At 43.9% G+C, this 17134-nt stretch overlaps 1 protein-coding gene across 1 annotated transcript in view; it reads right to left on the bottom strand.

Annotated features, from left to right (window-relative positions):
• Window positions 1–12175: 12175 nt before the first annotated feature.
• FOXO3 (forkhead box O3) overlaps window positions 12176–17134 on the bottom strand; it is an 89571-nt gene continuing 84612 nt past the window's right edge. The window contains exon 3 of the mRNA XM_032681789.1: window positions 12176–16282. The gene's annotated coding sequence lies outside the window, so the exon portion shown is untranslated. The remainder of the gene's footprint in view (window positions 16283–17134) is intronic.

Raw genomic sequence — 17134 nt, forward strand, 5'->3', positions numbered from 1 at the left:
TGCCAGCAGCTTGCTCCTTTACGTCTGGTCTGCATGCCCATGATCCATAGCTCTCACGGCTTGTTCCGTGGCAGATTCCCAAGCAGCCAATCTCGCACGAAGCTGCCCTTCCCTGGGATGCAGCTGCTGGTTGCCCTGTCACTGTCACACTGGGTACCTTCCTAAGACAAGGCTGGGAGAGCCCTGTGCTTATGCCCTATGTCTGACACGCACTTTTAGGGGAAGGTTTACCAGTGTAAGTATTGCAGGTATCATTCTGCTAAATACAAACTGCACTGAAAAGATATCATAGATTTTTCTTAGTCCTACACTGCATTCCTGGGAGATGTAATAGAATAGTGCTAGAAAACCATTCCTCATGAACTGCCAGAATTTTTATAGAAAAGAACTGTGGAGACCCAAACCTACAGAGCCTCCTGCAAGGAGCAGAGCTTCAGGAGTAAAACTGTTCAGAAACTGGGAACTAGACATACTCAATGGGCACTAAAGTTGACTTACAAACCACAGAAACACAGAGCTCAGCAGCTGTATCTCTGTTCTTTTTATTAGACTTATATTTACCATATTTCAATTTTCATTGCATATATTGACAATTCCTTTACTAACTGCTTTCCTAGGGTTATTTTCATTTCATGGGTGGCTGTACTTCATTTACGATTCCCAAGGAGTTACAAAATAATGTAAACAAGTGCTTTCAAAACTGTTTGCATCTCTCCTTTTCCCCTCTGGAGCTGGGGTGTCCTTGAGATACTATACTTGATCTTAGCCAAGAGACTGAGAAACAGGGTTGGCAAAAACAGACAGAGGAAGGATATTGCAACACACCAGTTGAATCTTTTCCTTTGGGATTTTGAATTTGGTCTGGACGGTGAGGCTGGCAGGAGCTGAGAGGGACTATCCCTCCACTTTTGCTCCACATGAAGGCAGGTTTGCATGTGTTCTGCAATGGTTCTTGGGCAGAGAGTACACCAGGCACAAGAAGCAGTTTTTGGGGTCCACATGGCACCTCTGCAAAGCCTGGGCACCTTTGGCATCTCTGCAATGTCAGACTTTCCACTTCACCTCTGCAATACTGGGCTGTCCCTTCTGCAGACCCATCAGTCATGGCCTTTGGGGGAAAAGAGGCAACCAAGGAGGTATCCTCAGGACTCCCCAAGGGCCGTATTTTTCCCTGAGGATTCATGACCCTCTTTCAGGGCATGCAGGTCAGGTAGGGAGACACAATCTCCGCATAAAACTTGTGTTGCAAGACAGAAACTGCAAGGCATGGTTGCTAGCTATGAAAAATTATCCAGGAGAAGGTTTCTCTCTTACGAAATGCACCTCCTGACCACTCTGCAGAAATCGTCTTTGCCCTACCTAGTGCTGCCACCCCTCAGCTTTTCAATTCTACCTTTGACTTCCTTATAAGCTTTCAGGAATGTCTTTCTACCAGGCTGCTGAGCAGTGTCAGCCTTGCTTTCTTTTCTAAAATGTACAGTTTCAATTAGAGGAAAAGAAACCCACAATGCCTACCTCAGCTTCACAGTACTGGTGCAAATGGTTTAAGCTTTACTGGGGCTTATCAGATATAATTTTAGCTAACCTGGGGTCAATTTTTATACTCAGAGTGTTGGTTTATTATTTTTTAATGTACTGTTTAGAGGTGTTATTGACATAAAATAGTGAAATGTAGCAGATCTTCCTTTTAAGTATTTAGTCATGTGCACGAAAGCAGAGAAGTTCGTACTTCCCTGACCATTTTCTTTCTCTGTTTCCAACATCAGTCTCCAATGACTGTAGAATTATTACTGATAAGAAAGAATGATTCCATGGTTAAATAAAAGTACATATGCTTTTGGTAGGAAAGCAGGAAAAAATAGGTATTTTCATACTGCCTTTAAGAACTGTTACCAGTGTAGGAATAGACTAAATTTGGACCAGTGTCCTAGAGCTCAAATACATGTATTGCCAAATCAATTCCCTTTTTCTAGATTTCTAGTTTGCAACAAGTTAAACATGAAAACAATTTCTTAACACTAAACTCCCCACTTGGAACAACTGCAATTTGAAAGGTGTAAATTGCTAAACAAGTTTACAGGGAGACACTTATTTAGCTATTAATTTGGGTAATCATAGGTTCGCAGTGCCCTCAGAAAGTGTTCTGTTTTTTACCATCCAGACACGTTGCCAACATCAGGGCAATTAGTGGTGATAAAAAAAATTGGAAGAGAAAACTTCTTTCAAAAACTTCTTTTGACTTGGATATCAAGCCACTATGTCTGTCACATGAGCATTCAGTCCACAAAAATACACATTTGCTTGAGGTGAATATAATTTTCCTGGGGAAAAAGAACAAACACCTTTAGCCAGTTAACTTCTTAGAATTTTGTCATTGTTTTTAAGGAGTGACTTAGCCACAACTGGGGAGCATGCATACAAAGATTACACAATGCACATGAAGCCTGATAGTGTCATTACCACACCTCTGTTTTTTTATATACACTTCCTCCTGCTTTTAGGTTGGGTCCAGTTATTCACAGGGAGCATCTGGCTCTGCACAAGGAAGAGCTGAATCCTTCACCTTCACAGACAGCAAGGAAGGTCAAGTAATACTCAGGGATTTCTCACCATATCTTCAGATCAAATCTCCTATTTTCTCAATAAAATGCAGCATATCTTTTTTGCATATTCAGCTGTGGAGGAAAGGACCTGATTAAACCAGTGAGGCCAAACTACCTCCCCAAATTCTGCTAAGACATAGCAGCATAAAAATCAGCATTTAAATGTACCATGGAGCAAGTAATCCCTGTTAATCCCAGCAGCCCCTGACAGTCCCTTATGGTGCAGGGCAAGCAGGGACCAGCCATCTCCTGCAGTCATGGACCATCCCAACAGCTCAGAGACTTGCCCCACAGCCAGGAATGGCATCTCCTCATCATGGAGGCAGAGTGGATGGGCTGCAGGGTCTACAATTCCACGGTGTGCCAGGAGTACTCCACACCCCACCAGTCAGACCAGGGCAGTAGTCAGCCAGATGGAAACTTAGGGCAGCCCCTTTCACCTTGTTTGTTTGCTTGTTTTCTTCAGAGACCCTGTGCCACCCACCCCTCAAAACAGCAACACAAGCATAACATAGCAAGAGACTAATTTATCGTTGTTTGGAAGAAACTGCTTTAGTTTTACTCATAGGTAAGGGCAGTTGTAGACAAAAGAGCAACAACAACAGGGACAGACCCCTGGCAGATTTTTCTCCAGGTCTGTGCCCTGGGCAGGGCAGGCAGATAGGATCTGCAGCACCATAAATCACCTCGCAGCAAAGGGAAAAGAGAAACGGATTGTGAAATGAACTGTAAAATAAACATCTAATGTAAACATCAAACGGGCAGGGGTTTGTTTTTTCTGTCTGGGAGCCCAAGTCTGGTACAATTTACTGACTGACTATGCTGGGACTCCATTGTGTGAGGTTACTGCCCATTGCAGGGCAAGGAGGCAGCTGTCATTTTGTTTTGCCAGCAGGAGAGGAGGTTGATCCTGCCATAAACATCCCTGCTGTTCTCTGGCACAGCCCATCACGTGCTCGCTCAGGTCCCTGAGCTTTGCCCACGGTTGCTAGCATGGGCTGTCTGACTCCTCTTGACCCAGAGGGACATCCTCCCAGACACCAGCCTTGGTAACCTGATGGTAGTGATGGGGACACCCCAAATGGCTTCAGGCTGCATCTTTCACAAGAGCCTGGGTTTTCTGATAAGCAAGTGCTAGCCCAAAGTTGCCTCTCCCTGACATGTCTCCCATGTCCCTGCCCATGCCAGTCCTGCTGCTCACAGTCGGAGGGGTTTTGCATCTTTTCCTGGTTTAGTCCATCATCCCTTCTAGAAGAGCCAACACATGCCCGCAGCAGGGGAAGCAGGCCACCTCTGAAATAAACCTGACCCACTGCAGGAATATCTGTATTTTCATCTCTATTTATACTTCTAGTCCTTCAGATTGCAGACATCCAGCCATGAGAGGGATAGACAGTTGCTGGAGCACAGGGTACCACGAAGAGGAGAACTTTCTGCACTGGTGTCATCAGTAAAACAAAACCTATGGGGCAGGACATCTTCTCAGAGCTTCACAACTTGCCAGGAACAGGAGAGAGCAACTTGTTTGCAGTGAGATGTGTCTGGAGAATGAATTAGAACAATGTGCAGTTTCTCTGGGGGCAAAGGGAGACACTAGAGAACAGAAGAAAACCAAACACCAGCCTGTCTGAGTTCAAGAAGCATTTGGACAACACTCTCAGGCACATGGTGTCCTGTGCAAGGCAAAGAGTTGGACTCAATGATCCTGACAGGTTCGTTCCAACTTAGATTATTTTCTGATTCTAGGACCCTATGGCTGTACTACGTCACTACCTCTCTGGGGTCTGAGCCACACCCTGGCTCATGTGTCACCACACTGGGACAACATTACTCAATACCTGTTACACTCAAACTGGGAGAAAAGGTAACAATTTGCTACTGTACATAGAGACCTGTGCCTCAGGCAGGAAAGGGCAGAAGTCTCTGCACCTTTTTTCTTTTTTTTGGCCTTGTTTTTTTAAAGCTGTTTTAAGTCTTTAAGACCCATCATAGGAGCATGGGGTTAGAAGGGACCTCAGGAGATCATCCTCCTGCTCTGAGACAGGGCCAAGGAAAATCCAGGCAAATGTTTTGCTCCCAAAAACACCCTTAGTGAAGGAAAGTCCACACCTCTAGGAAATGTGTTAATTATCCTTACAGCTAAGAGAACATAACCTACATTTGTTGCAGATGAAACACAGCTATGTCCTCTCCTTAGTGGGCATGAAGGGTGAGTTTTTTTAAGTAATCTTCTACATTCACTAATGTAAAGGTATTTTGTGTCCCCTCTCAAATTGTTTTAATAAAATCATCCTTCTCCCATAGGTCCTCATTCTCACTGATTCTGCTCATTTTGGTCTTCAGGCTGGCTCGAACACCCGAGATTGCCCCAGTGCCACAGCACCACAGCAGGAGCTCAGACAGTTTCTAGCTCATTACTACCCACAGTGCCTTTTATTGAGGGCTGCTGCTTGCACCCCACTTGGTGTTTGCGCAGCTGATCTCTTTCCTTAGCACAGCACCTTTGTCTATTGAATCTCACCTGGATGATATTCCCTTCCAGTTCCTCATGTTAGCACATGGTGGCACTCCTCATTCTGCACGAGGGCCTTGCTTTGGATGTGGGGCACGTGTCCTCCGGCTGCTGGGCTGGCTGACACACCAGCAGAGGCTGCTGCCAACTTTCGGGTTTCCAAGGCCCTGTGGCCATGGGCATCCAGCCAAGCTGGGTGGGGCAGGTGACAGTGGGACCAGGGGGACAAGTGTGGCACTAGATTAGGCTCACAGGAGGAGAACAGGACAGTTAGGAGAGGAGATAGCATGTAAGTTCTACTTTTGGAAACACACACAAGAGAGCTGATAGTTTTTGAAGCATCTTGGTGAAAAACCAGTCGCTACCTCCAAATTCCTCCTCTGTGGCCAAACACCTGTGGTTTTTCTGCCAGGTGAAAGGAGGATGGGCTGAAAACTGACAACTGGTCAAAAAAAGTCTGTGGAACATAGAGGAGAACTTCCTGGGGGAAAAGGACTTTCAGCTGATAATCATTTCCCAACAGGAGAGTCTGCATCCCATAATGGCCTACCAAATAGGGTGCAGGGGATGCTGCTGAAGACACAAATTTTAATTGGGGAAAGTTATGCACCTTCCCTACTTGTTTCATACTTTCACCTGTGCCTGAAGTTTTATCGTACTTTGAGTTCTGTACATCAATTTTGTGTGAAGAAGCCAAGCAGGTGCAGTACTTTCACTGGTAGCTGTGCTCTGAGCAAGACTTAGCACATACCCAGGTGTTGTTACAGGCCATTGTTTGCATGTGTGGTGTATAAGGATTCCCAGGGTTTGTTTCAGGTGCTGTTACTGGCTGTTGCAGCACCTGTGCTGAACATGGACATGTGCAGAGAGGTGTAGGGGTCTGTACACTTTCTCTGGTGTAGCACAGCCCCATGTCTGGATACAAAATTTGGGAGTTAACTGCTTAAACACAAACGAGGCACTCCAGCAGTTTGGCGTACTTCAGATTTCAGGTAAAAGGGGTCAGAGCAATGAAAATCTGCTATATCTGTTTCTTAAAATATTTCCTTTGTCAGACCCTTATTATTATATTTCAGGTGCCAAATTCAATCCACTTCTGACATTTCTAGTACAGCTTCATCCTGACACTCTTGGAACATGGGTCGTGGCTGAGACAAGGTTAGACCAAAAAGAAATGTGTGGGGGCTTTGTGTGTGTATGTGTGTGTCTGTACAGCTATGTTAGACAAGTCACCTTTAGATGGTCTTTCCTCAACCATGAGCTCATCCAATCTGCCCATATGGTAAACTTGACCTTTAAGTTAGTCTTGAAATGCTGAACATGTGCCTACAGAGGACTGTCAATTATAGTGGAAAAGAAACAGATAAGCCTTTTGTTACCTTATGGATGAGGTGATCAGCAAGAAGTGTTCAAATTCCGTTAACCTTCAAGAGGAAAAGTTTGCAGATTCTTGACTCACTGAAATAGAGAGAATCAGAGTTTTTCAATTTTATTTTGCAGATTACAGCCCAGGGAAGTACTGCAGGTCACAAATGCCAGCACTGCCAGAGGGCAGACACCACAGTCAACTCTGTGGCTGGTTGTTCTAGGCTGCACCTAGGCTGTACAAAGCTACCTCACAACATCCATTTCTCACAGAAAGACTTGATAGAGCATGAACAAAGAGAGACACTTTTAAAAAGAGCAAGGCATTCATTTTTTACCATTCCTATGATTGTAGCAGTTTGCTCTGAAGTGGCATGCTCGTGTCCCTTTGAGCAACCATACGTGGTAAGAAGTCCACAAACCATGTGCACTTTCAGCTTTGCATCTCCTGATCTTAGCAGACCTTTGAATACAGCCACCAGACCACATTGGCTGCAAACTTACTACTATTCTGCATGAAACTATGTTCAGGGTTTAGCCTATGTTAGGAAAAGGTGGCTGATGCAGCTAGAGCAGCAAACTGCATCTTCAGACTCAAATGTGTTTCTTGCTGGTGTAGCTGGAGTGGTGTGACTTGTAATGGCAATGAACTGTGTTACCTGGGCTTCTTGCTTAAACAAAAGCATTATAAAAAATATTCGTATCCACAACTTACATAATTGACCCCACAAATGTTTTAATAACTGGCCTTAGAAAAACAGGGAATGTAAAAAAAATCAGAGAATTGGAAAAGGAAAAAAAAAAGAAGAATAAAAAGATTTCGTTCCAAAGAAAGATACATGGGGATCAAAAGATAGAAAGATCATTGCTGACAGCAATGGAAAACACTGGTGACTTTAGATATGAATGGAAGAATGATTGAAGAGAATGAAGGAGTGGTTCAGGTGCCCCCATGGCAGAGTCATTTATTAAGCCCTTTTCACATGCTGCTTTATTTTCCATTCCTGTGTGCTCTTATCTCTTGACATTTTCTGTGCACAGACAGAGATGTCCACTCAGATGCATGGTCCATAAGATAGGTAAGGTGGGAGCTGGCCACCCCCCTGCTCCTCACACATGCATTTGTGCAGGAAAACCAAACCACTAGAGGCTCCTGCTAACAGCAACATCATGTCATCATCTCTAAGGCCCTTTCTTAATAAGAGAACAAAGCTTTGGCAAGGGAAGGTGAGGTGACTGTGAAAAAGCAAAGATATTCAGGCAGGGGATTTAAAAGGCTGGAAATGTAGCAGTAGAATCTCAGCCATGTCCCCGAAGACCCAGCAATTCAGGACACTTTCTGCAGACAACTTGTCACCTTGAAGTCCTTTAGTGAAAAACAGAGTGAAATGGGCTCACCCTGAAGTGCTAGTTATGGGTGAGGAAAAGGGAAATGAGGCTTTGCATTTGTGTTACTCCAGGGTAACTTCCCACATAACCCCTTCTGCTCTGTGGTAAGGTGGTCAGCACTGACCCTTTGGGGATAACACTGCAGCCCACCTCACCCGGACTTCAGAGCAAACACAACTCGAATGCAAAGTTAAGACCCCCTGTATATCCATGCCTGACCTTCCCCTCTGCTACGTTCTCCGGAGGCAGAAGCTTCAGAGCAGACATGCAAAGGTACTTGCCTTCTCCAGGAAGAGATTTTGATATCTCCCAGCTCTGAAAGCCACTATAATTTTATCACTGCTCAGGCACAGTAGAATTATTACTTAAACTGTGGCTTTTCCATGGGAGTCTGCTAGGCTGAGTGACAGTGCATAGCAAAATTTCTGTATAAATGAGACAGACTTGCCATAAATTTTGCCTAAGAGATGCATGCTGAGGTTGGTAACAGAGTTTGATATCACAAGTATGACTCTCAAGAGAAGTGAGAATGTCATTGGATTTCATTTAATGAGTAAAAGGACTACTTTTTAAAAAATTACTATTACTGTATGTCTTTTATGAATTGCTTTCTAAGAAGTGACTTTTTTCCACAACATTCACTCATGAACTAGTTAATGGTGTACAAACCTCGATAGCCTTAAGTAAGAGGAGGCCATAGAGATTTAAGGTAAAGGGTTAGTGAAGTATGAGTTTTCTACTGAGACAACAAATGCAAGACAGATACCAGGTCAGTCATTCACAGTAGAGGCTTGGAAAGGCTGGACCTTCCCTCCTGCTCCCCAGCAAGGACCTCTGAGCTGCCTGTGCCAATGCACAGTTTTTCTCCATCTCTTGCTTTGGAGGGCAGAGGTAGTGTATACCTGTATTTCTTGATTAGCACTTTCTAACCAATGTCATCCTTTTCCAATGTGGTCACAAAGAAAGAAAGAACCATTGTCCGTGCAGCAGATGAAGCTTCAGAGAGGTTATCACATAACAGAGCAGGGTGCTGGCATCTGCTATGCTTTGCTCCCACTGATGCCCTCCCCATTGTCTCACCTTGGACATTGCTGGACCAGTTATGGGATCTTTCAGGGCCTACCGAGGCCTCCAGAGTATGAAATAGAGCCAAAGCCTGACATTCACGTGGGGTCAGGCTCCACAGGTGCTATCAGCAGCCTCAATGCCCATTGCAGGGCAGCATGCACAGATGATAAGCACTGCTGCAAGGCTAATCTCCAGAGAAAGGCAACAACTTGGGAACTGCTTTGTGCTTTGAATTTCAGGAAAACCAAAGTTTTAAGGTATCACCTCAAAAAGAGTGAAAATTGAGGGAAGGGAGTCCTGATCATGATTATATTTGTCTCAGAAGTTGGAAATACCTTTTATGAAATATCATTTTGTCCTAGTTAGAACAGCTGGGACTAGTTCATCACTGTATGGGTGTAACCCAAAACTGTGTATTCTAAAGCCTTCCATGCCATTTCCCAGAAACTGTTATCAATAGACTATTTACACCCTCTGCCCAGAGCAGCCTGACTCCTCAGGCTATAAACTAGGTGTTAAGAGGCCTGCAAGATAGGAGGGTGCCTCCCTTGTCCTCACACGCTTTGGGGAACTCCCCGCCCTGAGGGAAGTACTGGGCATTCCTGCCTGAACTGGAGAATATATAATCTTGGAGTCTTGGGACTTTTTTAACCAGTCGTGGGATCCAGAGGAAGACTGCAGATCACTGCTCTCAACCAAACTGCAGACCATCACTCTCAACTGGACTGCAACCAACACTTTCCAACCAGATGGCAACCATCACTCTTGACCAGACTGCAACAGCACTCTCACCAACAAGTTTTCCCCTCTCCTTTTACTTCGGACTCAGGGGGCCCAACAAACACCACTCTGTTCATGCCCCAGGATTCTGGGTTATACATTTGGGTTTTGTGGGTTAAAACCAATTGTTTGTCTGTATAATCGTACTTATTGTATTATTTTATTAAATTGTTATTCTGATTTATAATCTCTCTTTTGAGTTGAGTTTATTTCCCCTGCTGGTTTACCTTTAAACCAGCACACATTTATTTTTACTGTTTTCCCCCCATTTCACTAGATATCATTCATAGGATATAGACATTAAACTTGCATGGCATAATGTAAAATTAAAAGAATGTTATAACAGTTACCCTCATTGAGGCCAATTGCTCTACTGAATTGGGACATTTTATCTCATTTTCTAGATTAAGTTGCTCCTTGGTATGTCATCAAACCATCAAACAATAAAAGCAGGAAGCGCTTTGTTCTAATAAGTAAATGTTTTGGCATATGCAAAACTGCTCATGTTATGAGTATGAAAAGAAAATCCAGGTGCAAAAGTAAAAATTCCAAACTGAAGACTGAATTTTTTCAGGTAACTCCAAAATTTCTTAAAGATTTAAATAGCAGTTAAGAAAAAAAAAGCTTAAATTTTATTTTTTTTTTGTTCTAATGGAATTTTCTATGTTTTGTGTTTACATGATAAATATATTTTCATTTTTAAAAATTTCACAGGCAGAGCCAGTGGGAAAAAAAGCTCTGTGGGCTGAGTTGGGCAAACAGAGATGCCATGACACAATACGGAAGCCGCTGGCAGTGGGATGAATCTATGCACTAGCAAGAGCAGTATCTACTCCATCTGGCTTGGGCTCCACATCATCCGAGAAGACTTCCTTTTGAACAGGGAGATTCCAGTCAGGGTGACTCCACCAGTAAAATAGGTAGCGTCTCAGATTTGCTTATCTAAAACTTCTTGAAAGCACCCCTAACTTCCTTGGCAGCAGTAGCCAAACAAGAGCTGTAAAATACTGTTTTCCCTGGGCTGGTTGAACTTGCAACTCAGCATATGTGGTGAGGAGCTCCTAAAATAGCTCTCGGTTGCCTCACCAGCCTCAGAAGCAACTTGAAAAATCTTTTGTCTTCTGGGACAACTTGGAGAAGTTTTAAAATGTTTGGACTTATTTTGAAAGTACTCTGAAAGATAAGAATGATCTATTCCAAGGCCAGGTGAACTGAAGGTCACAGCTAAGGCATTGCACAACACAACCAAGTAGGTTCAGCACAAAACTCACAAAGAATTTGATCAGCTCATCAGTGCTGCTGCTGCCGCCCCTGCCTAAATTCAGGTCAGAGCTTGACCTGGCACCTCACTGGGCCAAACGTTCTCATCTTTTATGCCAAATACCAGTGGGGCAATGCCAAAGAGGCAGAGGACATGGGTCCTTTCCTGACAGAGCCTTGTTGGAGAAGTCTTCAGAAAAAAAGCCAAGCAAAACAGCTCAATTTCTGAGGAGAAGCTGCAGTTGCTGCAGGACAAGTGTGCTCTCACTCTGGGAAGGCTAACACACACTTCATCGTGGTCAAAGAGTATTCTCTGACTGGAACTTGTAATATTTCAGGCTATCTCTAGTTAGGACAAAGCCTGAATAGCTCTTGCTTTGTTAAACAAGGGATATCCCCAAGCTGCTATTTATTGCTGCACTACAGCACAGCATTCCTGTGGGCTCTGCACGGACAACATGGAGGCTGTCCCCCTGGAGTAATTTGAAACCCTTCTCTCCCATGAGGAAAGGCTGCTCTTTCTTGAAAATATAATTTGCTCCTGAAAAACAACTCCAAAAACCCATATACATCTGGGGCTTCCCATTAGGGTGGGAGAAGAGTTTTTTTGCCCACGTCTCATGTTTCTGAGCATGCTCCCTAGTGCCTTGGCCAGAGCCCTCAGTATAGCTTTTTGCCGAGTCAGGCTGTTGGTTTTCTTATCCCAAATCCCTAACGGGTGGTTTTAAGTACTCCAAGCATTTTTCAAAGACAGCTTGAAACCCAGCCAAGCCCACAGTGGGGGAGGGAGGGGTAGGGGTGGGTGTGTAACTCTTCTCTGACAGGTCTGCAGTTGGTCTGGTTGTCTCCCAGGTCAGGTGAAGTCGTCTGCAAGCTGCAGGGTATAGCTGCCACCCCAGGGGACAACCCCCCCCCATCCCCAAAATCAAGTGAACTTTGTGATTTTTTTAGCAGCAGTAAATGATCCCACCGGGGGTTTTTTGACCACCAAAACTATGCTAGCTTGGCTGAAGGGTTGAAGTACAGAGGCCCACATCAATATGGATTTACAGATACTAATGGATGCAGGATCGGGACCCCTCCCCAGCTCCAGACCCTCCCACACCTGTTCTCACCTGCTGCTTGGAAATCACCCCTTCTCCAGGTCCTGTGTTTACACGTCTGTCCATGACACAATAAAACAGAGGGAAGGCAAATGTGCAATGTAGAGATCCATTATGCTTTATTTACATGCGTCACCATCTCTTTTACAAACTAGATTACAATTTAAAATGGAATACACAAGGCAATATCTACTAACACCAAGTGGAGTAAGCACTGCGTCTCTACTTCGTTTGGAAAGGGGCAGGTTTTGCTCCAAAACAAACTTCCTTCCAACCTCTGAGTAGTAAGGTAATATATTCCTCCAGGGCAGCATCTTTTTTCTTTTTTTTTTTTTCTTTTTTAAATAAAAAATCCTCAGTAAGACTGCAACGTGAGAGTGTCTGCTTTCAAATGAAAGTACAAGATAGCCCAAATGAAAAGTATAAACTGTTCAGCTCTTCGGTATGTAAAGACGGCCATGTGCAATAAGGCTGTGGATTTAATATTCTTCCAATTTACATGGCTTGAAACAGAAACAGATAAAACAGTTTTACAGATACTGTATACATATTTTTTCCAATCATGCAACTTTTTAAAAAAAAAGTTAAACATGTGAAGCCAAATGTACAATCCATTTTTTCCAACCCATAGTAACGAAATGTATCTGGTCCCCCTGTGCATCTGTTGGCAATTCTAGAAGCATACTAGAAACACTTACAGGACACCGATTGCCAAGCAATGACATCATAATTTTAGAGAAATACATAACCTAAAAGGTAACTTTTTTAAGCGGTGGCACAACAATTTCTAGAGTTAAACAGTGTTTAACGATCCCATTATTCTCAAGAGAAATTTTTTTTACAAAATCATTAAATCAAGCCCCAATCTGTGACTAGAAACTGCATAAATAACACCTTTTTAGACCTTTTGTTTAGACCAAGTGTTCAGATAACCACCTAATTGTGACCATGACCTTTATCTGTTTTACGTGATTTCACAATGAAAACTTCTAGGCATAAACATGTTCAAAGACTCAAAGGCCAAATTTTTAGGTTCCCAAAATTAGCTATTCAAGTCTGTATTTTGACACCTAAGTATGTGGCCCTTTGAATTCAGTGAGATTTATTTAGCACCTCTGGAGTGAAGGACCTTTGCTGGGCACCTCAGCAGGTGTAGAGGAGGATGACTTTCCCCTGGGCCTGGGGGGACCTGTCACTTCCCCTTCCTTCAAGAAGTGATGAGGGCAGAGCAGCTCAACCTCTGTGACCACACTGGAGTCTCCAGTGTTCAGTGCCTGACACCAGCACTTTCACTTGAAAATTTTGGCCCCAAAAATGAGCAATAGAAACCAAACCAAGGCCAAGTCCAACCCTCTTCAGCAAGTGCTGGGATGTTCTCCAAAGCAGGGGCTCAAGGTGTTCCAGCCACACCAATGGAAATGCTCTCCTTGACACTGCTGGGAGGCAGGTTAAGCCTTTCAGCTGCTAATGTTTTGTTACGTTTTTAAAAAAACTTCTCTGCCATTGATGGGCTGTCTCTAAATCAGGTGTTATTTCTCCATTTTCTGAACAGAGCAGGCCATAGTTTTCTCTCTCATTTCTGACAGCAGGAGCCAGCTCATTTGAACTCAAGTAGGCTAGGCTGCCAGAACAGAGTAGAAGCTGCCCCCACTTTGTTTAAGCTAACAGGCCTTCCCTTGCCTTTGACAAGAACTTAATCTGTACCAAGACAAAAAAAAATTATGAGTTTTGGTCACCTTGGCCATACCATCAAGTCAGGCCTTACTGGATCTGTCAGTGACCTGGCTGGTGGGTCTTTGGGCAGGCTCCTCGGGTCTTACTGGAGAGGGATCATGCAGGGATCAAATGCTGCACCCCAGCATGGGGAGCCACAGAGTGAACTCTGCTAGAGGCCAAAACCACGGGGCCAGGGCACAAGTCCAGTCGCAAGGTGGCAGCTGCAAAGAAACCTCAGGGAAAGAAGCACTAGAGGGGAGTCCTTCAGCATACACCCACATTTTGGGGCGTACTGGGAAGCTGAGAGCTACTGGTACATGCTCAGAGGAGGCCAGTGACAAACCCTAGCCCAATTTCAGTAAAAGGTGCTTGCAACTGGACTCCAACAAGCAAGGTGCCCAGGTGTGCCACACAAGCATCCTGGGAGGCTGGCTTCTGATAGAGATGGGCAGTGAGCACCAGCCAACTCCAATGAACGCAATAAACTAAGCCACACGCTGACAAACAGACCACCTCAGTGTAAAAAGAAGAGAAGTTTTTTTAAAAGGCAAATGATAAACCCTTGGCTGCTTGGAAGAGTTGATATGCTACAGGGCTATGCTAACCACAACTGCACAGAGCCTACACAGTCATAACTGGGGGGAGAAACCAAGAGGTGCTTCTTTGTGAGAGAACAGCGTGGAGGCTACGGTACAAAAACAAAACTTCCATCACACTAGGAGCTGTTGTTTCACCTGTATCACCTCAGGGACCTGGAAAGTAAGGAGTGAGGAAGGGCCCACAAATGCGCGCATGTGTGCATGGCTGTGCATGTGTGGTGGCAGTGGCAAGAGGGAGTCACTCCACATTGCATGGGACACGTGTCGGTGGGAACTCATGCACTGAGACTTTGGGTTAAAATGCTAGTTCGTTTTCCTAACATCCATGCATAATGATCCATTTCTGTACATAATAAAATATATTTATATATTTATATGCATAATGCTTTTATGCAAAGAAAAAAAACTTCATATATCACTTTGGAGAATTATGAACACTGTCCTGTTCAGAACCTCTTCATATTGAGTTCCTATGTACCTCTTTTTTTTGTATCCCTTTCCCCCCAAGATACTAAGAAAAAGTAATCAAATTTCCAGATTATAGAGAGGATCTATACAGCACCATACCTTTTATTCATTATTATTATTAATTATTATTCATTTTATAAAAGAAAATCTTAGAAGCAAAATATATAAAACTGCCTTGTCTTTCAGTGTCATTTATCTTGATACAATCTATGCTCATGTGAAAAAGCCATTTGTATGATACTGTCACCTTGCCATTCCCACTCCTGCTTCTTCTGCCACAATGGATTATACATAATGAGAAGGAAAAAATAATCAAGGATATGTCTAAAACAACAACAACAACAAAGGATCACTGATGCAGTAACACATCCTGCAGTGACCTGTGCCTCAGCTCCCGGCATTGTCACTGCAAGTCACCTGCCGATGCCCAGCTGCTACATTTCCCTTACTTTTTGCTTTTTCAAATGCATCTCTACAGGTGGCTATGTTCACGTTGTCTGGCAGCTCAGCCCACAACTCCTCACCAGCTCACTGTGGCAGTAGGGGCAGCCTTACCAACATAAGGCAGGAGGGGAGCCTGCTCCATTGGGCAGAACACAGGCTCCTGCCTTGGTGCACATGAGGGCAACGGCACCCGCTGTCAGACCGTCCCCATGAGCCAAGAGGCAAACCCACTATCTTCCCTTGTTTTGCAATCAGCTCTGGTTTGACACTTACAGAAGGCAGGGGTGTACCATTAAATTTAAGGAAAGAATAAAAAAGAAACAAACAAACCAACCCAACAAGCGAACAGGGCACGCGCATCCCCTCTCTCTGGAATTCAGCCAGTTGATCGGTCTAACATATGCTCTATATTCAGAAGACCCTGGCACCTGAGCAGTGCTGGGTTATGATCATTTCCTTGCGTGCGCACAGTACTTCAAATTCCCCAGGACGAGAAAGCAAAAATGGTCAAAAATCTAAGGAAATCAAACTGGAGGTTGTAGGGGGGAGGCTGGGCAGATGGGGAAAACCTCCAAAAAGAAAACCAACTTAAAACATCCCATAAACCATTAATATATTGAAACACCACATACTCATTGACAAGTAACTACTGTAAAAGGCTACACAGTGTGTTCTCAACAGGATGGTGCTGAACATTGTCTCCACAGCAGGTGCTTGGCCATCCCAGAAAAGGAAGATTTTGCATACTTCAGAATGAGTTCAATTTCCAACAAAAAGAGGAGGGGAAGAAAAAAAAAAGTAAAAAAAAAAAAGTAGGATCTTCACTCCAGTAAGGGGCCTATTAACAGTCTGCTTCATTAGGAAAATAATGCAGGGTTCACAAAGGTTGTAAGCTGTAAACAGTATCACTGTCCACTTGCTGACAGCAGATTTGGCAAAGGGTTCTCTCTCTACATCTTGTGTCAGTTTGAGGGCCTGGAGAGGAAAAAGAAAAAGAAGACAGTGAGACTACTGCATATAGGAAAAAAGCACAACAAAAAAGGCAACCGAGCACACATACAAACCCAACAACAGCTTACACTGACGAGCAATTTAGATTTGTTGGCACCCAGAAGCTTCAAATATATAGCAAGGAATATGTTGCACTGTGACCCTGCCTCAAAATGCTTCTCCTTTGCCAAGGTTTGAGAGTTTTATTGCTGGTTTAGCTGCTCCAAAAAAGAGAATAAAAAACCCTCTCTCCAAAGAAGAATGGTGGCCAAATCTGATTTACAGAAACCCAGTGCATTGTCTATTTGTTAAGTGTATTTGCAGATGAAATATGAAAGGATCCTCCAGCTTTTCTCCATTTTTCATGATCACCCTTTCTCAGCATCAACAAAAGGCTGGATAAATCTTCTGTCAGTGTTTGACATCGACAGCCAGCCTTGCAGGAGAGGCGAAGGAAGCTGCTCAAAAGAAGCAGTGAGGAGCCACGAATTTCATTGTGGACTTTGGAGTTCTTCATCTTCCTGCTCACATGATACACCATCAACAGACAGGGTCCACCTGGCTTTAAAAACTGGGTTAGGGTCCATCTTATTCTGTAGCCATGAAACTTCCCTGCAGAGGGAGAGACACTGCAGAGATACCTTGGATCCAGAATGGAGATGACTATGAAGGGACACGGTAAGTAGGTAAAACACTGAAAACAGATGAACATTTCAACCAAGGGGACCAAGGAAACAGAGTTTTAAAGGTGGCTTAAAGATGCAGGAAGGCATCAAGTAGGCTTTCAGAAAGTATGGTCATTTAAACGTTCCATGAAATCCTGTCACATCTTCAGAA

Source organism: Chiroxiphia lanceolata, chromosome 3 (genome assembly GCF_009829145.1).
Source record: "Chiroxiphia lanceolata isolate bChiLan1 chromosome 3, bChiLan1.pri, whole genome shotgun sequence".
NCBI classification, from domain to species: domain Eukaryota; kingdom Metazoa; phylum Chordata; class Aves; order Passeriformes; family Pipridae; genus Chiroxiphia; species Chiroxiphia lanceolata.